Raw genomic sequence first — 23,198 nt, 5'->3', positions numbered from 1 at the left:
ACTAATACTAAAGCTTATAGAGTATTCAATAAGAAGACTTTGACTGTACAAGAATCTACGCATGTAGTATTTGATGAATCCAATTTTCCACTCTCCAAGAAATCTATTGATGAAGAAACAGGAGGTATGAAGAATACGGAAAGTCTCAATCTCAACAAAAAGAACGAAGAAGTTCAACATGGAACCATCAGGAAAGATCATCAAAATTTAATACAAGATGCAACCAAGCAGTGGAAATTTGTGATAGATCATCCAGTGGAACAAATTTTAGAAGAACCTTCACAAGGTGTAAGTACTCGATCATCTCTTAGAAATATTTGCAATCATACTGCTTTTCTATCTCAGATTAAACCCAAAAATATTGATGACGCACTTCTTGATGAATCTTGGATTCTAGCTATGCAAGAAGAGTTGAATCAATTTGAAAGAAATGATATTTGGACACTTGTTCCTAGACCCAAAAATCATACTATTATTGGAACAAAATGGGTTTTTAGAAACAAGAAAGATGAGTCCGGAGTCATTACTAGAAATAAGGCTCGACTTGTAGCCCAAGGTTTTAATCAAGAAAATGGAATCGATTATGATGAGACATATGCACCAGTCGCAAGATTAGAAGCTATTCGAATGTTACTTGCATCTGCTTGTTATAAAGATTTCAAAATTTTTCAAATGGATGTTAAAAGTGCTTTCTTAAATGGTTTTATAAATGAAGAGGTATATGTTGAGCAACCTCCAGGTTTTGAAAATCATATTTCCCCAAATCATGTTTTCAAACTCACAAAAGCACTAAATGGACTTAAACAAGCTCCTAGAGCTTGGTACAAGAGACTCGGTGGTTTCTTGATTGAAAAACGTTTTTCAAGAGGAAAAATTGACACAACTATTTTCATTAAATATAAAAATGATGATATTCTTTTTATTCAGATTTATGTTGATGATATAATATTCGGTGCTACTAATGAAAATGTGTCAAGTTTTTGCTAAGACTATGCAGGAAGAATTTGAGATGAGCATGATGGGAGAACTTACATTCTTTCTCGGATTGCAAATTAAGCAAGCAAAAAATGGGACATTTATCAATCAATCAAAATATATTAAAGAATTACTAAAAAAGTTTGGGATAGATAGTGCTAAGGAAATTGGAACACCAATGAGCCCATCAACTAAACTTGATAAAGATGAATCCGGTAAGCCAGTTGATTCGAAGATATATCGAAGTATGATTGGTAGCTTATTATATTTAATAGCCAATAGACGAGATATTATGTTTAGTGTGTACTTATGTGCACTCTTTCAATCATCTCCAAAAGAATCACATTTAATTGCAGTTAAGCGCATTCTTAGATATCTTAGTGGTACAATTAACCTAGGATTATGGTACCCTAAGCACACATCTTTCGATCTAATCAGCTACACAGATGCAAATTATGCTGGCTGTAAAATAGATTGAAAAAGCACTAGTGGAGCATGCCATTTCTTAGGTCATGCACTAGTTTCCTGGTTTAGTAAAAAATAAAATTTTGTTGCATTATCTACTGCTGAGGCGGAATATGTTGCTGCAGGTAGTTGTTGTGCTCAAGTTCTCTACATGAAGCAACAACTTGAAGATTTTAAACTCACGTATCATCACATTCCAATCAAATGTGATAATACAAGTGCTATAAATCTTTCAAAGAACCAAATACAACATTCTAGAACTAAGCATATTGAAATAAGATATCATTTTCTTCGAGATCATGTGCAGAAAGGCGATATAGTACTAGAGTTCACAAACACACACGATCAGTTAGCAGATATTTTCACAAAACCAGAAGATAGATTATGTATGATCAGAAGAGAAATAGGTATGATGCATGCTATGAATATCTCTTAAAAGATAGACCAGAGTCAATAAAAATAGAGGTAGATTTTTTAAATACTTTTACATAAACTTGAGATTCTTAGCCTCATGTTTTAGATGGTCATTCTCTTCATACAATATCATGTCATTCTTATCCATGGGAACCGGCAAGCGGAATGAAGAATCTAATAAAGATTTCAACTGTTTATTCTTATGCCGAATGATTCCTTCCTTTGTGTGAGACTCTTGAGCAATTCGTTGAAGTACAACAATTTGATCTTTGAGCTTTTCAACTTCATGATCTCTGGCTTGTAGCTGCTGGGAAAAAGCAACAATAAAGGAAGAGTAGCGAGTCCCAAGACTCACCAGGTCATAGATAGCATCAGAATCTGACTTATTAGCCAAATTATTATTTTCTTGCTGCAACATGGCACCAATGGCAGTTGCAGAAAGGACAGGAGGTTGAGGTGCAGAATACCTCATAGATGGAACTAGAGAAATGTTAAAAGAATGAGCCATTGAGAAAAGAATAGAAGGCTTAAAACGAGAATATTGAAGGAATGCAGATGAGTTATAGAGATGAGAAGAAAACTTGATACGGATTGGATGAACTTTAAGACTGATTTTATAGAGATAGCATAAAGAACCAGATGAGCTATCATCTAAGTCAAAGTGCAATGTGATTTTTTTTCCCGATCGGTGAAAATGACATTTCTTAGAAACTCGGAGCTTTCAATCTCGTTTGTCAACAACATCAGGCGATTTTTTTCAAATCTCCAGCCACACTTGTCAGGTCATGAACGGATCCAATTTTTTTCAACTATCTACAGTGTCTACTAACGCACCGTTTTCTTCAGTCCATTTACTTGTTGCGGATCCTTTTTAATGATGCCAAAAGGGGGAGAAGTGTTAGACTAGAACATTAACATTGTTTGAATTGCTAAACTTGTTATATATGCTTAGAATTATTTTCATACTTTTGCTTGAAAAACTAACACACATTCTCAAGGAGAGCTTAAGTATTAATACAGGCTTCAGGTTCTATCAAGTATTTGTCATCATCAAAAAGGGGGAGATTGTTGAACCCAAGGTTCCAAGTTTTGTGTAATTATATATCTACACATAGATTTTGATGATAACAAATGAATTCAAAGAATAAAGGAGTCTCAAGCTCAAGTTGTCTACACAATGGAGTTAAGCACATCAAGGAAACAAGCATGAGCAAGAAGGGAACAAGTTCACATTAAAATCATAGAGTAATGTTCTAAATCTCTTAAAAATTCAAAATTAGGATTAAGGCTCAAAATTAATATTTTATCATAAAGCATTAAAATACATTTTCTACATGTGCATGAATATTTTGAAAATTAAATTTGAAAATTTTGAAAGATGATTGATTGTCATATTTCACATGTGCATACCTTGATTAAAGGGTTGAACTTTGAAAATATTAAAAATGATTGATTGTCATCTTTCACATGTACATGTTTTATTTGAATATTTTCAAAAGTGATTGATGCTTTTTTGACTTATATAAAAGGTAGATGTTTTTGTTTGAAATATTTGAAAAGTAAAGTGTGCTCCTTTTGTCATATGCAAAAAGTAAAAGATTAGGTTTGAATTTTTTAAAAAGTAAAGTGTGCTCCTTTTGTCATATGCCAAAAGTAAAAGATTAGGTTTGAAGTTTTTGAAAAATGAATGATGTTGTCTTTGACAATTGAAAAAGAAGAACCTTTTATTTGAATTTTTTGAAAAAGTGAATGATGTTATCTTTGACATGTGAATCTTTTTAAATTTGAATATGAAGTCTCATATGCCTATAAATAGATCATTTGAGAGCTTTACATTTACAACATCCAGAGCATACAACATTCATTCAAAGCTTTCATTCTCTCTTCTCTAAGCATTGAGCCTTAATTCTTGTTCATTTTGAGAGATATAGTTTGTGTTGTATTGTTCTTATTCCACTCATTGAGGAATGTTTTCTGATAACCTACCCACTATCAGCTCTTGTATCAGTAAAAGTGTGTGTATAACCCTTGTGCGTGTAGAAAGTGTTCTACATAGGGAATAGTTGAATCACCACGTGTAAGGTGATTGCAAGTGTAGAGGGTGTTCTACACGGATCCTTTGTAGCGGTGTTGTTCAAAGGTATAATAGGTTTCTATCTCCACCTGAAGGAGGTTGAATAGTGAATTTGGAGATCCTCAAGGGGTAGCTTGAGGTGAGGACGTAAGCAGTGGGGCCGAACCTCGTTAACATACTGAGTTTACTTCTCTCTTACCCTTACTCTTTATATTTATTATTGTTGGTATTTTGTTTATATTTTATATTGTATATTTGATTTATAATTATTATTTTTTTAAATACAACTCAATTCACCCCCCTCTTGTGTTAGTCATCTGGGCAACAATATATATATATATATAAATATTTCATTTGGAGTATTAATTAGATAAAATATTCTGTGTTTTTTTAATGGAAAATTATTGCAAGATATAAAATTGGTTCTCAACAAGTTTGGAAGCAACATCATTTTCTCCAATGGTCTCACACTACAAGAAATTAGGGTTTTCTAGCGATTTTTATTCTGTTGCAAATAAAAACGCTGCAAAAAGTAAGTATTAGCAGTGATTTAATTTTCATCGCTGCATATAAACCCCGACTTTACGATTAATAAGAAGCCTCTGTTTTTGCAGTCAATTGCAGCATTTTTTGAGTTATTGCAACAATTATTTTCTTTGAAAAAACATATTGCAACGAGCTAACTATCGTTGCAATATCGTCTTGGGCGCCAAAACACACGAATTGTTTTATTCTTTCCCATTAAATCTTAGTCATTCTGATTACTTTCCCTCTCCGTGAATTTCTCTCTTCATCCCCATCCCCGAGTACATACCATCGATCGTTGTGATACCCACCCCCGCACGACTTGACCAGCATTAATTTTACAATGATTTTAACGATTTTAAGCGCAAGTACTCTAACATTTTACGATTTTAACAATGGTTTTTTGCAACGATTTTAAGCGCTGCAAATGACCTAATTTCTTATAGTGTCAGAGATCTTTATAGTAGCGGAGGGGAGTACATAATATATTTCATTAATTTTACGCTCAATCAATCCTAGCCTGCAAGTACTCTAACAACAATTATATAATATATTTCTAATTAATCCTGCAGGATGCTTGTAAACATATCAGAGAGTATAGTTGCTGTCCATACAGTTAATGGTATGTATTCCTACTAGTCAACTCATTATAAATTTCAAGCTAAGTGCATTATAAAGCTGAGACTATCGTTGCCGGCCGATTAATTTAATGTACATATGTGTATATATATATATAAAATATAGTGATCATGAATTGGTTTAAAAATTTTGATCATTTAAGTATAGACAGGATCTCATTGCTTGGATATTCTTTATGCAAAGCAAAGTGATCCAGAGTGGTTGGTCAGGCAGCGAGAGGTGGAGGCCGGTCAAGATCATCAAAGGATGGATCACCCAATACTACGTTGATCTTCTCGCTTTCAGTCAATAATTAATTATAAATTAATTAATGCTTTCATGTATGCATGTCTATTTTATTAATGTCTACGTACGTCGTACTATTGGATCATGATCATGTAAAAGCCTATGAACGTAAAAAGACACTTCATGATATAATTAGGGAATTAAATAAAGAATATAAAGACATTTCATGGTACATTAATATTAATGAAATCATGTACCAAGAAGAGCAATTTGGTTCTAGTACACGCCCTTTCAAGCAAATGGAAGAATTCAGACTGGCCCTATTGGATTGTGGTCTGGTGGACATTGGTTACATAGGCTCAACATTTACATGGTGCAACAGAAGGGAAGGGTCTGAGCTTACAAAATCCAGACTTGATAGGGCCCTGATAAATGAGGATTGGTCAAATCTATATGCTATTAATCAAGCCTATATTGTACTTGGCCAATGCTCTAACCATAACCCACTACTAATCCAATGTATCATCTCTGCTCAGGAAGAAGCTCCAAAACGAAAAATATTCAGATATGAAGTGGCCTGGGGTAGAAGAGAGGGATGTATGGAGCTCATCAAAGAAGCATGGAATCAGAGAAATTTTATTGGATCTAAACTTAAAGGGACTCGAGAAGGTCTGGAGGTTTGTAGAGAAAAACTTAAGTCATGGAGTAAGGAGGCTTTTAAAAACCAGAAGAGACTGCTTGATCAAAAGAGAGAAGAGCTCAGAAGACTTCAAGACTCAAACACAGGCCAGTTTAGTTGTCAGATAAGGTCAATTCAGAAGGAAATAGATGGGTACCTCGAAGAGGAAGAGCTCAAATGGAGGCAAAGAACCAAACAAAGATGGCATAAGGATGGGGACAGAAATACCAAGTACTTCCATAAGTGTGCTACTCAAAGGAAACAGATGAATTCAATTAAATTGGTTAAAAGTGAGGATGGTGTTGTAGAATCTAGCCAAGAAGGCATAGCCAGGATCTTTCAAACCTTCTACCAAGCCCTTTTCTCTACCTCTCATCCAATGAATATTGAAGATGCTTTGCAGTCTGTTCAGCCTATAGTAAGTGAAGATATGAACTCCTATCTTACTAAGGCCTTCACTGAAGAAGAAGTGATAGCAGCAATTAAAGGAATGAACCCCCTTGGCTCTCCAAGCCCTGATGGATTCCCAGCTGTCTTTTATCAACAACACTGGTGCACAATTGGTAAGAAAGTAACAGAAGCAGTAATTGAAGTACTGAATAATAGGCAAGGCCTTATTGATCTCAACCAAACCTTCATCTCTCTGATCCCAAAGAAGAAAGCCCCCCAATCAGTTGTTAACTTCAAACCCATCAATTTATGTAATGTCCTCTATAAAATCCTCTCCAAAGCAATAGCAAACAGGCTCAAAACCATCCTGCCCAACCTGATTTCACCCTCTCAAAGTGCCTTTATCCCAGGGAGATTAATTTTTGACAATGTAGTGGTGGCTTATGAGCTTTTGCACTCTATGTAGACTAGACTCAAAGGAAAACATAATGGTTTTATGGCATTAAAATTAGACATAAGCAAGGCTTATGATCGTGTGGAATGGGAGTTCTTGCAGAAAGTAATGCTTAAAACGGGCTTTGCTGTCACTTGGGTAGATTTGGTAATGCAGTGTGTAACAACTGTCAGTTATTCTTTGTTGATCGATGGCATCCCTCAAAAACCTTTTCACCCCACCAGAGGAATCAGGCAGGGAGATCCTCTCTCTCCCTATCTATTCATTATATGTTCAGAATTCCTGAGTCACAGTCTCAACCGAGCAAAGAGACAGGGCCTAATTTCTAGTTTACCAGCAGCTCGAGGTGGCCTAAAGATGAACCATCTGCTTTTTACTGATGACAGTTTAGTCTTTTGCAGATCGAAACCAAAAGAATGGAGTAGACTACGGCAAGTGCTCAGAAATTATGAACAAGTCACTGGACAAAGACTTAACTTAGAAAAAACTTCCATCTTCTTCAGCAACAATACCAAGAGAAAGGTCCAACAATCAATTCTTCAGCAAGCAGGGCTTAGAGCTTATGGTCCTTTTGATAAATACTTGGGACTCCCTTCATATGTTGGAAAACAAAGAGTCAAAGCCTTCAGTTCAGTATTGGACAGAATCAAGACTAAAAGGGCAAGCTAGAAGACTAAAGTGTTATCCCAAGGTGGGAAGGAAATTCTACTGAAATCTGTTTTGCAGTCAATTCCCACGTATTATATGGGAATCTTTAAACTCCCTAAGTCAATCCTCAAGAGTCTCAACAAGCTATTGCAATCCTTTTGGTGGGGTCAAATAGAAACTAAATCTAAAATTCACTAGTTGAGTTGGCAGACAATGGGAAAACCCAAGGACCAAGGGGGTTTGGGGTTTAGAGACTTTGAGTTCTTTAACTTAGCCTTGCTGGCTAAACAAGGATGGAGGATCATTCAAAACCCTCTCTCCCTTGCTGCTCAGGTACTTAAGGCCAAGTACTTCTCGGGATCTAGTTTCTTTTCAGCTAAATGGAAAGCAAATGACTCCTTTGTATGGAGAAGTTTCCTCTTAGCAAGGCCTATTCTTATGGAGGGACTGCTATGGAGAGTTGGTGATGGAAAACACATCAAGATTTGGCAGGACAAATGGCTTCCAAGCCCTTCCACCTATAGAGTGCAATCACCTCTAAACATTCTAAATACTGAGGCAACAGTAGCAGAACTCATCAATCCAGAAAATCTCATCCATGTCATTTTCTCAGAGTATAAGGCCAATGTAATCAGTAAGATGACTATTAGCCAGTGTAGGAGTCAGGATGTGCTTACATGGAGGTGTTCAGAAAATGGGAAATTCTCAGTGAAAAGTGCTTATCACCTACAAGGCAGAATGATGGAAGCTAGGAAGGGGCAATGTTCAACTCAAAACCAACTATCGAGTTTTTGGAGGAAAATATGGGGTATGCAAGCACCTCAAGCTACGAAGTCATTTCTATGGAGAGCAGCAAGGGAGTCCCTACCCACGAGTCTGAATTTATATAAGAGGAAGGTGGTGGAGTCCCCCCTTGCCCAATCTGCTCCAATGCTCTTGAATCAGTTACTCATGCCATTTGGACATGCTTAGCTGCCCAAGACATTTGGTCCATTAGTTCAAGAAGGTTACAAAAACTAAGTATTTAAAGTGGCCCCTTTATAGAGGTACTGAAGCATATACTAGATCAGCTTTCCCCTCTTGAACTCACAAAAGTTGCAGTCACAGCAAAAGCAATCTGGCACAGGAGGAATTTATGGATATTTGAGCAACTCTTTCACTCACCTCTTCAGGTTTCCAAACAGGTCCACACAGAATTGTTAGCAATTGATCAGTGGGTAAATAATGGGGAAAAATCTACTAAGACACAGATGGATCATAGAACTAAATGGACTGCCCCTCCACCAGACTTCTACAAGGCTAACTGGGATGCAGCAGTGGACAAAGAGAATTCAAAGATTGGTGTGGGAGTGATTGTTAGAGATTCGGGTGGCCTAATCATAGCCTCATTATGTTCATCCATTTCTTTAAGTCCTGATCCTTTACTTGAGGAAGCAGTAGCAGCACTCAGAGCCTCCTCTTTCTGTTCTAAACTAGGCTTGAACCAGATCATGTTAGAAGGTGACTCCATAGCAGTGGTTCAAGCTGTCCAACACAAGGATGAAAGCTGGAGCCCCACGGGTCTGGTGATTAGAGATATTAAACTTGGACTATCAAAAGTACAAACTTGGTCTATCCATTACATACCGAGGAAATTCAACGTAATAGCGCATGCACTAGCTAAATTTGCATTGACATGTTTAGAGGAATATATATTTATGGAGAACTACCCTCCATGTATTTAGTATCTTCTTTAATGAAAGGAAAACTTTCCTTAAAAAAAAAAAAAAAGTATGCATGTCTATTTTATTAATGTCTACGTACGTCGTACTATTGGATCATGATCATGTAAAAGACTAATGAACGTAAAACGACACTTCATGATATAATTAGGGAATTAAATAAAGAATATACTAAACTCCAAATTAATTAATCAAGACGGGAGATCAATAGATATTATGAGAAATATTTTAGTTATAAAGTGGTTACACAAAAGTATATCCACAAACTAACATGATTTGATTAAATATGTTAAACTGTAAAGTTTTCCTCTATTTTTTTTTTCTTTTATATATATATATATATATATATATATATGATAACAAGCTAGACATTCATTCATTATCATCAAAAAGAGTCCTTACAAATTAATAGAATTTTTATCAAGCCAAATGCCTTGACTTATAAAAGAAGGACATGAATCCCACTACATCACAATGTCATCAACCTCCCTTGCATGTCTAGCCAACTGATGGGCAGTGCAATTTCCCAGCCAATAACATGCTCAACTCTTGCTTCTTGAAAACCTTGCATAAGCCTACGAATATCTTGTAGAATAAAATCAAAGCCTGTTAGAACCTCAGAATTTTCATTCAAAGTCTTGACAAGTATCAAACAATCAGTTTCTAACAAAACTTTAGGAACATCCCATTGAGCACACAACTGCAATCCTCTCAACCAAGCAGTAGCCTCAATAAATTCAGCAAAAGAAACATTCCTTTCAACTTTACAAACAGCTACTACAACATCCCCATTATGATCTCTCAAAATCACCCCTACCCAAGCAGAAAAATTATCACAAAAAGTAGCCCCATCAACATTTAATTTCAAGTATCCTGGTGGAGGAGGATTCCAACACAACTTTATTAATCTTCTTATCAGACACATTAAAAACCTGCAGCTTTGTATACTCTTGCTATAAAGAAAGAGCATTGTTAACAACTACATTAGTTCGCAACGAAACATCCTCATAAATAAATCTATTCCTTCTATTCCAAAGCCCCCAATCAATTGCTATAAATCTAGACAGCAAGTCATGTGAACCTCTATCTCATGCCAAATTTGCCAACTTCCAAAAGGAGAGATCAGAATTGACAATACCCAATTGAGAAAAATATTTCACCCACATATTTCTCACATCAAAATAGTAAAATAAGGCATGAGCAACATCTTCACTAAATTTAGCTCACAGCACACATTTATCATCCTCCAACACATGTTTCCTCTTTAAATTCATGAAGGTAGGAAATGTTTCTTAACAAGCCCTCCATGCAAAAATCTTCATCTTTCTCGGGAGTTTCAGCCGCCACAAACACATCCAAAAAGCTGATTTTGTTCTTTCCCTTGAATGATGCCCCATTTCTTGAGATAGACTCTGTTGTAGCACTCTATAAGCACTCTTAACTGAATATATACCATTCTTCTCATGAACCCAAAACAAAGAATCTTCTGAATTTATTGAGACATTCAACTTCAGAATTTTTTGAACCACATTTGGATTGAATAGAGCTCTCAAAACTTGAACATTCCACCAACCCGTATGTTCATCTATTAATGAATGGACTCTTAGATATTCCTCAATCTCAGAATGACCTAAAGTCAAGACAGAATCTGGAATCCATGGGTCTTTAATTACTCTAATAGATTTACCATTCCCCACTCTCCACCTACAACCTCTTTTCAAGCATTTAAGTGCTTCCCAAATTCCCTTCCAAACATATGATGAATTAAAATGTATTTTGGCTTCAAACAAGCTTGTATTAGGAAATATTTGGCACTAAGGAACCCTCATTTCTTAGAAGTCTCCATCCTTGTTTAGCTAAAAGGGCTAAGTTTAAAAGATGTAAATCTTTAAAACCCATCCCTCCTCTAAATTTTGAAATGCAAAGCTTCTCCCAACTCACCCAATGTATTTTATTCCCCTGGGCTTGGTTTCCCCACCAAAACTTAGCCATCATCATCTCTAGCAATTTACACAAAGACTGTGGGAACAAGAAACGGCTCATAGCATACGTCAGAATGGACATTGCTACTGCCTTAATGAGAGCCTCTCTTCCCCCTTGTGATAATAAATTACCTTTCCACATTTGAAGTGTCTACCATACTGTCTTTTTTATATCAAAAAAAGCTTGTTTTTTTGACCTCTCAACCATAGGTGGTAGACCCAAATACTTTTCATATTGTTGTGTATAACTACCCCCCAAAGCTGCATAATCTCCACCTTCAACTCATCACTCACATTACTACTAAACACCATAGAAGTCTTTTGTTTGTTAATACATTGCCAGCAAAGTTCTTTCATATTTGTTCAATAAAGTATGGATCTTCTCATTAGTAATTACATTAGCTTTACAAAAACTAAGGCTATCATCCGCAAACAACAAGTGATTTACTTTAGGGGCTCCTCTACAAATATGTACACCTTCGACTCCTTCCCTTCCAACAATACTTTTTAACAAATAGATAAGGCTTTCAGTACATAAGAGGAACAGATAAAGAGATAAAGGATCTCCTTGCCTGGGTCCTCTACTCGGAATTATAGGACCTTTTGGACTCCCATTAACTAGCATAGAAAAGGAAACTGTTCACACACACTTCATTACCAAATTAATGAGATTACTATCAAAACCAAGTGACTCCATAATTTTTTCCAAAAACACACATTCCACCCTATCTTAGGCCTTGTTCATGTCAAGTTTAAGAGACATATATAAACCCTCTTTTCCCATGTCTCTTCTTTCTCAGAAAATGCAAAAGTTCATAAGCAATAAGCACATTATCAGTAATTTGTTTACCTAGAACAAAAGCACATTGAGTATCAGAGATTACAACTGGCAAAATTTTCTTAAGTCTATTTGCAATGACGTTGATAAAATCTTATAAAGCACATTACAAAGACTAATAGGTCTAAAGTCTGCCACCTTTGAAGGAAAGGCTTTCTTAGGAATAAGGGTAATAAAAGTGTGATTCAAATCGCTAGGAAACTCTCCAGAATTCAAAGCTAATAGCAAAATATCAGTAACAGATTTACCTATCACATGCCAGTACTTCTAGAAGAAAATAGAAAACATTCCATCTGGTCCAGGAGCTTTAGAAGGGTGCATTTGTTTGAGTGCTTCCTCCACTTCCTTAGCCACGTAAGGTTTTAAAAGCTCTACATTCATCTCATCAATTACTTTTGCCTAATACCTGATAAAACCTCCTCCAATTCCACTCGGTTAGCAGCTGAGAATAGTTTATGAAAATAATCAGTAATTAAATCATCCATCTGAGCCTCTTTTGTCCAAGTTCTAGAATCATCTTGCAACTGAACAATGGTATTCTTCCTTCTTCGAGTAGAAGCCGTTGAATGTAAATACTTTGAATTACTATCCCCCTCCCTAAGCCACATCACTCGAGACCTCTATTTCCACATTAATTCATCCATTTCAAGCCATTTTTGAACATCTTCACGAGCTTTATTATGCTCAGCCAGAAAATAACAGCTTGGATCGCTCTCTTGCAAACTGTTCAGTTTCATCTTGGCACTAGCTAATTCTTGTTGTACGTGACCAAAAGATGTCTTATTCCACTGTCCCAAGTCCTCAACACACGTAGAAATACATCCCATAATATGGCTCAAAGAAGATGAATCCTTTATTTGCCTCCAAGCCTTCTCAATGATAGATGAACATGCTTTCTCCCCCACCCACATGCCTTCAAACCTGAACAGCTTCCTACCCTTTTCCCTAATTAGAACCCCATCAGTATCTAACCACAAAGGAATATGGTCAGAATAGGCCGCCACTCCATGCTGAACCCTAAGATTTGGATACAGATCACACCATAAGGAATTCGCAAGAAATCTATCCAATCTCTCCCTAATCAGGCCAACCTCCTCCCTTATATTACTTCAGATAAAACGAGCCCCAACACACCCCAAATCTCTAAGCTCACAATCTTCTAACACCTCCCTAAATTCCCTTAGTTGAGCATTACTTCAAAAATTCCCTCCACACTTCTCAGAATGATCTAGGATTTCATTGAAATCTCCAAACACTAGCCAAGGTAGAGTAACCCCATGACCCAGTGCCTTTAACAACCTTCATAGTTCCACTCATAGATTACTGTCAGGGTGACCATATACCCCTGTTAACAACCACTTTCCCCCATCACTATTAGTTGAAACTGCATGAATATGGTTTTTGCTGTAATTAACAATAGACAATTGAAAGTCATCTTTCTAGAACAGAACAAGACCCCCACTACGCCCCACGCACTCAACACCAAGGCAATTATGAAAACCCAATTTAAACTTGCACAACTCCAATTGTCGAGATTTCATTTTTGTTTCTTGCAGAAAAACAACGTCGGGATCTCCTTTCGTGATCAAATCACAAAGTGTACGAATACCCGCAGGTTCCCAAACCCACGGAGATTCTAGCTAAACTGTTTCATTGTGACTGGCAAGACTATTCAACAGCCACAACCAATAATGTTGCAATTGACCCCACTGAGACAAAGCCAAAGATTGACTTACCACATTTTGCAACATCTTCCAACATCATGAAGACACATGAATTTAGCGGATCACATGAAGACACGTCAGTTTGTGGTTTACTTTTGTGTAATCTATTTATGTTTGTAGCACTTCTCGTATATTATTACATATATAATATGATGACTGCTACAGACATAAAGAGATTACACAAAGTAAACCTATAAACTAACGTATCTTCATGAAATCCATTAAATCTACTTTATAATAAAAGTAACTGGCTTAATTTGACGTATCACCTTGAGACACATCGATTTGTGGGTTTACTTTTGTGTAATCCATTTGTAGCTAAAGTATTTTCCATATAATATTTCTCAAAAAACTTCTCTGCTTATAATTTTATTAACCAACCATGCATTATTAAATACTAATTACAATCAACTTCTATAAAAACAACATTAATCGAACCTGCATGCAAATTAAAAAAATTTAGTAATTGGTTTTAATTGATAAGCTTATTAATTAATATTGGGCCTTGCACTTTCTTTTTTCAAGCCATTCTATTTATAAATTATTTTAGAGCAAGAAAAGTCTCAAAGCCTGAAGATTTTTTATCCATGATATCCTCGATGTTAGGTCAAATATTCCCTTAAAAGGAAATGAGCCAGATCCCAAGTCTCAAAGGCTCACGAACTCAAAACCAAGAGCCCGCTCAGCAAGCTAGAGACCCAAACATACTGTCAAAACTCACGTATACAGAATTTGAATACATACATTAATAGCGATTCATTAGCATAATGGGCAATGTGATACCCGCCCGCATATCAATTCCTCCCAGTGGGGTACCGCACTTGAAGCCCTAATAATCCGCAGTCTAGCAATAATTAGAAAATGTTAAGATATTTCAGCCAGGCACTTGGCCCATATAAAATAAAGGTTAACATATACGCCAGAGGGAACATTTGAACAATCTGAGAATAGAAGCACTCTACACACTCTATTCTAACTTAGGCATCGGAGAAGTCCCCCACTACACTGATCCCGTCTCCTTTTCTTGACACAAGTTGTTGGATCCATTGGCAAGAGTACGAAATACGTCTATAACAATTGGCACCATGTGTGGGAACTTTCATTTCAACATGCCTTTTGTATGCCTACAACAACGTGCTCAACCAATTCGCAACCAAGCAAACAACAAAATGGAGGTCAAGAGAGGAGGAGGATAGGTTTGATGAGGGTCTTGAAGAGCGAGGGTAAATGGAGCAGCTAGAGGAGATGAAACTGTGTTTGAGAAGGTGAGGGTTTGAGAAGGGAAGATTTGCAAAGATGGAGGAAAGGTTAAGGAGGATGACTCTGGAAATGGAGAACCTCTAGTGGGAAAATGAAGCTCTTAGGCAAAAAAATGCAGAGAACACCTCATCAAGGTACATCGAGAGAAACTAAGCAGAATCACAGAACACAAGCAAGTTGAGCTTCGATAGCAAGGAGAGGAGGAAAATGCATCAAGATCTATGCAACCTTATGGACAAGTATAAACAGATGACCAAGAAGAGAAGCACATCTTCATTTGTCGCCCACCGACTAAACAATACCGACATGCCCTATAGTATCGAGATAATGATGTTGCCACTCTCGCCCAAGTTCAAAGTGTCACAAATCAAACTATACGATGGATCTAAGGATCTTATCAAATATTTCTTGAATACATTCAAGGCACACATGACTCGCCATAGCTTTCTCGAAGAAATCAAGTGTCAGACCTTCCCCTTGATTCTAAAAGGAGTAGCTAGAATATGATTTGGAGCTTTGCAACCAGGCTCCATGGAGAGTTTCGAGGAGCTTTGTAGGCAGCATGGATGAAAAGAAATCCTCTTAGAGCGGTTTCGGTAAAAGGTTTTTTACCAAAACTGCACTAACATGTTTTTTAGGGGGAGATACCAACAGAAATCGCTGATGAATTAAGGGGATAAAACTGATTACCATTAGTTCATTGGAAACCATCAATTCCTCGATGTTCCCATCAGTTTACAAGTCTAAAGTAGAAAACTCATTACAAAATACCAACCCAGAAAACTCAAAGCAATACTCCTCCAGAGGAAAAGAACTGAGCCATAACAAAAAACTTGAAAATCTAAAAGAACTCCATCAACAAACCTGAAATGAATCAAAGACGAGAGAGCTTGAAATGACACAAATGGATGAAACGGTGCAAAATGGATGGAGGGAGAGAGGGACGACAACGGAAGAAGAACCTCATCCACAAATCTTAGATGGATCGATGGCATTGGGGAGAGAGAGAGAGAGAGAGAGAGAGAGAGAGAGAGAGAGAGAGAGAGAGAGAGAGAGGAAGGGTGGGCTTGGGGAATTAGGGCTTCAGCCCTAACCCAAAACAGAACCGTTTGGTGTATTAAATCAAATGGCATCATTTCATATATATATTTTTCAAAACCGAGGATATAAAACGACGCCGTTTAAATCACTTAAGCCAAACGACGTCATTTTGTATAAAAAATATATATATTATATTGACCGGTTCAACAATTTGAACCTAGTTCAAATCCGAACCAAATAGGCCGACATTGGTTCTAGCTACTTTCTACCGCTGGTAGATCGGTTTCGGCCGGTTCCTAACTCCAGCGGCCGATCTCCATCGGCGACAGTCAGTTTGGCCGGTTCCTGTTCACCCCTAATAGGCAGCTCTTAACACAATTCATGGCCAGCAGGTGTGATATCTCATATTTACGTGTATTATAAATAAGTAAATTACTTTATTTATTAAGATTATGGGCATTCTTGTTTTAAATTATATATTATTTTAGTGATATTATTTTAAATTGTGGAATTTAATTCAAAGTGCTTTATCTTTATGAATTATTGTTCATCATTCAAAATGCTTTTTGTTTTAAATTAGTTTATTGTTAGATTTTATTATTTTATTTTATTTTACTTAGTCACTACATTTAAATTATTTTATTTAAATTGCCATTTTCAAATCCTGTTAGTTGGATCAGTTCCGAGACCCTAGGTTGAAGAGGTTGGATCTCATTTATTTCCATTCATTTTTCCTTTTTCCCTTTTTCTTTTTCCCTTTTCTCTTTTTCTTCTTTTTTCTTTTTCCTTCTTCCCATTTTCCCTCCCAGCCTGCGAGCGCCCCTCTCTCCCTCTCTCCTCTGTACACTCTCTTCTAGCCCTCAGGCCCCAGCCCGCCGCCGTGCACCACCTTTCGGTGACACCGCCCAGCCCACGACCTCCCCCACCCTCTAACTAGCTCACCCACCCCAGCCTCCCTTCCCCACGCTCTCTCTCTCTCTCTCTGGCCGTGTGAAACCCTTTTGGGTTGGGTGTTTTTGCGCTGTCCGTTGCTGTCGCCGTCGCTCTCATCTCCTTCCCCAACAACCGGCAACCTCAACCCCCACTTTTAGCCCCTCCCGCGCAGCCAAACTCTTTCACGCAGTGTCCCAACGCTACCACGGCGCCACCTTGGGCCACCTTCTTCTCACCACCTCACCGGCAACCTCCCAGCTACCTAACCCACCCAACCTCAACCCCGATTCACTACCATTGAAGCCCCTACATCTCGTTTTTTGATTTGGGTATTTTAGCCTCCAACTTCCTCCCACACCACCACCAGTAGCTTCACCAACACCTCTAAGCGCTTCTTAGCCATTCCAAGTCTTCGTTTGTCCCCATTTAAAAGTTGAGTTTTTGAGACCCACGGCCCTTGTCTATTTTGCACTGTTACGTCACTGTACCACCACCTCTAGCACCTCTGTGATCCTTCAAAAATTATATTTTAACACTGTAAGTAATTTTCAAAGAATTTCCTGAGATTTAATTATATTTTTACACTAACAACTTTTTTGCAATTGGTTGGTTGTGTTGGACTTGGAGTTCGAGGAGTATAGGGGTCAGTTGGATTTGAGGATGGTTTGTTGATTAAGATGAATTGTGTTTGCGTGTATTATGTTGTGTTTGGTATCATGATTTTTATTGCATTATGGCATGCATATTTATGCATTATACATAAAAACTAAGTTTTCATGTGAGAAAGAAATTTGGGTTGTTTTGTGATAAATGATTGGTAAGGATTGAGATAGAGGAAAATGAGACTGTATGGATGATGGTAAGTAGGGACGGTGGGAGAGTCTCACCTGTGATTTCCAACTACGGTGCATGCGCTAGGGATGGTGGTAGTCCCACCTATGATTCCCGCCTACAGTAAGAGCTGTAGCAATGGTGGTAAGCAGGGATGGTAGTAGTTCAGCCTGTTATTCCAACACACGGTGCATGCGGTAGGGATGGTGGAAGTCCCGCCTGCAATTCCAACCTATAGTGGGAGCTGTAGGGATGGTGGTAAGCAAGGATGGTGGTACTCTCACCTATGATTCCCGCCTACGGTGCACGCGGTAGGGATGGTGGTAGAGTCCCACCTATAGTGTTAATTGGTTAATGGATCATTTTTTAAGAAAATGATGGTTTTTATTAAATGAATATGCAAACCATTTTCTAGGAAAATGGTGGATTTTATGATTGCGCAATTTTCTAGAAAAATGGCGAGTGGTTATTTTTTGGGAAATGGTTTAGAGTCACATGTTTGTTTCTTCATGTGCACACATGTTTGTTGGATGTATTAATATATTTAATCTCTTAGATTGTTTTATTGATTACTTGCTTAGACTCATAATCTCACGGTATTTGATACCCTACGGTACCGCTTCATGGTATCGTGGATTTTGATGTAGATGATGATGTAGAGCATAAGGATGCGGCTCTACCGGGGGAGTGACATGTGATCACTTTGGTTTGTGGGTTATGTTTCACTTTTTGGTTATGTAAATATTCGTCTTTACTTTATTTTCACTAGATAACTGTATAATATTTTGAAATACTTTTATTTTAGTTTGTGTGTACTTAAATTTCTAGTACTTAATTGGCTAACTTTTAATTATCAGCTGCGTTTTTGTTGTACATTTTCTGCATGTACACACACTGGGCACTTATTATTGGGATGCGTGACCTGTGTTGTCATCATCCCGACATCTCGATTCCCGCATTTCCGTACGTGAAAGTTGGGGGTGTCACAACAGGAGAAGGAAGAGACTAGCAACATACCTTTATTTTGAAAGCGTATCTTGTCAGATTCAACAAGAAGCACATGACAACAGATCACCCCACAAAAGTGAAAGGCCAAAACTAAGAAGGATGATACAAGGAAATCCTGAGGATGCTCCTCGCCAAAGCCCTAATTGGAACAACACACCCTTGGGAGAGATCAGGACAATAGTAGAAGGATTCACCGGAAGTGGCCCCACGTCTTCCAATAGAAAGGCACATGCTAGAAGGGCCAGATACAAAGAAGTATTCGCAACATAAAGGCCACCAAAGCAAACAAAGAACTGAAAAGCAATCGCCATATATGTACCCACATGAAGACGCACTAGTAGTAACATTATTGGTAGCCCAACTACACTACCCAGAGAATTCTAGTTGACAATGGAAGCTTGACCGATGTCCTTTCTTGGGATGCCTTTACAAAAATGGGAATTGACCCAAGCCAACTGCGCCCCTCGCCCATACCACTGAAAGGATTCTCAAGGGACGCAATTCCACATGTGGGCATGATAACACTACCTATGTCTGCAAGGAAAGGGCCCTACACTGCCACCACCATGACCGACCTTCTGGTGATTAAGGCCCCCTCATCTTACAATGTCATTCTTAGGCACCCAACTCTAAATCACTTGAAGGCTATAATCTCCACCTACCACCTGAAGATGAAGTTCCTGATAGAGGCAGGGGTAGGACAAGTGCACAGTGAGCAATTATAGGCGTGAGAATGCTACATTTAGGAGTTCAAAAACAAGGGAAGAGACGTACAAATGATGGAAAGTTCTGGGCCTGGTGAAGCATTGCCACCGCTACCACCTGAACTTACCATGAGGTTGAAACAAGGGATGAGCATAACCTGAGACAAATAGAGGTGAACGAACCCCCACCTCACATCAGTGACCCACCACCTATGAACTCAACCCCCACCTCACCGCCACCTGCTCCCATGCGACCAACGCAGCCCACGGCCTTTCTCCACCCCAATGCCACCGTGGCTCCACCTCACGCTGCCAGCTACTCCTCCCTCCGCTGGTGAACACCCCAACCAACCTCAGCCTCGATTTGCTCCTCACAAAGCCTCTCTCTCTCTCTCTCTCTCTCTCTCTCTCTCTCTCTCTCTCTCTCTCTCTCTCTCTCTCTCTCACAAATTTCAATTCTTTGGCCTGATCTCCACCATGCACCATCACCCACGACCACCAGCCACCACCATCCACTCCACCGACCTCCATAAGCACCTCTATGCCTAGCCCAAGCCTCCCTTAGCTCCCCTTCGAATTTCTCAATTTTGTGGCCCACAGCCAACACTTGAAATCACTGCTTTGTCACCCTTGATCTTCCAGATTTTCCTTTTGCCATTTGAAGTAATTTTCCAAAGGATTTTCTTGAGATTTAAATATATTTTTACACTAACATATTTTCTGCAGTCTGATTGGTTGTGATAGGCCTGGGGTCCAAGAAGTGTTGGGAAATTTATTGTGGTTATTGTCGAATGTGAGTTTTGGGCTAGATTGGAGGATGGGTTTATTTGTGGAGTTGGTTTGTAGATTTGTGCACTTGGATTGTAATTGGTGTATTTTATCTGATGTGTGATTGATGACTTGCAAAATTTCATATTGCAGATTTTACAAGTTCGCTCGAACGGAGGCTTTTGGCCGCTCGAGTGAAATCAGGCAGAGTCGAATGCTCGACGCGCGCTCGACACCCCGCTCGAGCGAACATCGTATTTTGACAGATTTTAGGTTTTCCGCCGTGGAACCATATAAAAGCCATTTTTCACTCTACAGCCGCGAGTTTGGACGGGAGAACATTTCTTGGGACAGAAAAACACAGCTAGAAGGATTCAATTCATTTGTTTTGGAGACGGAATTCCAATTATTGCACGTACGTTGGAATCATACACGAGAACGGACGAGAGAAAAGCGTTGAATCGTTCTCTTGAGCTTTTGACGACGAGTTGAGGCTGCAAGGAGGATTTTTCAGTGTTTATTTTCTTCTTCCCATCTTCTCAGAACAATTATGGTGAATTCGTTTATGTTGAATTCCATTTCTAGCATGAGCTAAATTTTCTTCATTCTAGGAAAACGATGTAACCTATTTCTGAACTATGCTTGATTGTCTATGCTAATTTAATGCAATTCTCTCTTTGTTTATCTGATTTATTCTGAATTTATTGCTTCTAATTAACTGGCCATTGATTAGATGATAAGTAATCTTGTGATTTGCTATCGAAAGAGGGAATCATAGGGTAGATCTTGGATATTTCAGCATAGGTAAGTATAGAGATCGAAAGACTTGTATGAACCTATGTAGTCATTAAATCATTGATCTTATTGCGTTCTTGATTATTGAATTTGCATATTCTTGTGTGAATTGATAACCAAGAGTCAATTCCAATTGACTATCGAAAGAGGCTGTTGGACGAATTAGAGATTTGCTAATAGACAAAAGAGGTTTAAGTTAAATTAGCTGGATGAGAAAAGCATAGTGAAGAATTAGGTGAAATCGATTTCCTAGAAGTTTTCTTCCCCATTGAATTTGATCTTTGAAAGTCAGTTTTATTTTCTTTGCTTATTTCTCTTTGAGTTGATCTAAGTTTATTTGCAACTACAAAAACCTTAGCGATTCCTCTAGATAAAATTGAGATTAGTATAATTTTGGTATTTGGCAAGAGTAAGGTACCAATCCCTGAGGACGATACTCTACTTATTACTTTACTATAAAACTACGATGCTGTGCACTTGCAGTTTTGCACCGGTCAAGTTTTTGGCGCCGTTGCCGGGGATTTGTTTATTCTTATTCTTTTCGTCAATATCGATACAAAGTAATCTTGGTTTTAATTTAGAATTTTGTTTTAATTTGTTCTACAGGTGTGTTTTTTACGTTGGATGCGCCGTGCTAGATCTCGTGATATTATTCCTGTTGATCCGGAGATTGAAAGAACTCTTAGATCACTAAGAAGAAATAAGATACTAGCCATGGCTGAAGAAGATCGTGAGGTACTATCACGCACCTTGAAGGACTATGTACGGCCAGTTGTGAATGGAAATTACTTGAGTATAATGCGCCAGCCAATCAATGCCAACAACTTTGAGCTCAAACCAGCTTTGATTAGCATGGTGCAGCAGGCTCAATTCAGTGGATCGCCACTTGATGATCCCAATATTCACTTGGCAATGTTCTTGGAGATTTGCGACACTGTGAAGATCAATGGTGTTACTGAAGACACCATTAGACTGAGATTGTTTCCTTTCTCTTTGAGGGACAAGGCTAGAGGTTGGCTACAATCTCTACAACCAGGAAGCATCGTTAGTTGGCAAGACATGGCTGAGAGGTTTCTTGCTAAATTCTTTCCTCCTACAAAAATAGCCCAACTCAGGAGTGAGATTGGCCAGTTCAAGCAAAGTGATTTTGAGTCACTCTATGAAGCGTGGGAGAGGTATAAAGACTTGGTTCGACGTTGCCCACAACATGGATTGCCAGATTGGTTGCAAGTTCAGATGTTCTATAATGGGTTAAATGGGCAAACTCGAACTATAGTTGATGCTGCTTCTGGTGGAACATTGATGTCGAAGACAGCTGAAGGTGCTACTGCACTTTTGGAAGAAATGGCCTCAAACAACTATCAATGGCCAACTGAGAGGACTTTGGCTAAGAAGGTTGCTGGAATTCATGACTTGGAGCCGATAGCAGCCCTTTCAGCTCAAGTAGCTACTCTATCTCATCAGATTTCAGCCTTGACAACACAAAGGATACCACAAAGTACAGAATATGTAGCATCTACAAGCATGATAGTTCCAAGCAATGAGGCGAGTCAAGAACAAGTTCAATATGTCAACAATCGGAACTACAACTATCTTGGTAATCCTATACCAAATTACTATCATCCAGGGCTTAGAAATCATGAGAATCTTTCATATGGAAATACCAAGAATGTGTTGCAACCTCAACATCCTCCAGGATTTGATAGCCAACCAAGCGAGAGGAAGATGTCACTTGAGGATGCCATGGTTTCCTTTGTTTAGGAGACCAATGCAAGGTTTAAAAAGACTGATTCACGGTTGGACAACATTGAGACTCATTGTAGCAATATGGGAGCTGCTATAAAGAATATTGAAGTGCAAATTGGGCAACTAGCCACTACCATCAATGCCCAACAAAGAGGAGCTTTTCCCAGCAACACTGAAGTGAATCCAAAGGAACAATGCAAGACCATCACACTTAAGAGTGGAAAAGAAATAGAGAGGTCACCATTGAAGGAGAGCAAGTCCACCCCTACAGCTGTGAACATTGGCCAAAGCAAGAATAAAGTAGAAGAAGATGAGATTGTCAATGATACACTAGAGGAGACCGACTTTGCTCCTACAAT

At 38.3% G+C, this 23,198-nt stretch overlaps 1 non-coding gene across 1 annotated transcript; it reads right to left on the bottom strand.

Moving 5' to 3' along the window:
* Positions 1–22,200: 22,200 nt before the first annotated feature.
* LOC122293126 lies at positions 22,201–22,307 on the bottom strand. The gene has a single exon (XR_006237179.1). It is a non-coding gene; the product is annotated as a small nucleolar RNA R71 (small nucleolar RNA).
* Positions 22,308–23,198: the final 891 nt, after the last annotated feature.

Source organism: Carya illinoinensis, chromosome 13 (genome assembly GCF_018687715.1).
Source record: "Carya illinoinensis cultivar Pawnee chromosome 13, C.illinoinensisPawnee_v1, whole genome shotgun sequence".
Classification (NCBI taxonomy): domain Eukaryota; kingdom Viridiplantae; phylum Streptophyta; class Magnoliopsida; order Fagales; family Juglandaceae; genus Carya; species Carya illinoinensis.
Note: the sequence above shows the minus strand (reverse complement) of the source record. Positions and strands in the feature narration are given on the sequence as shown.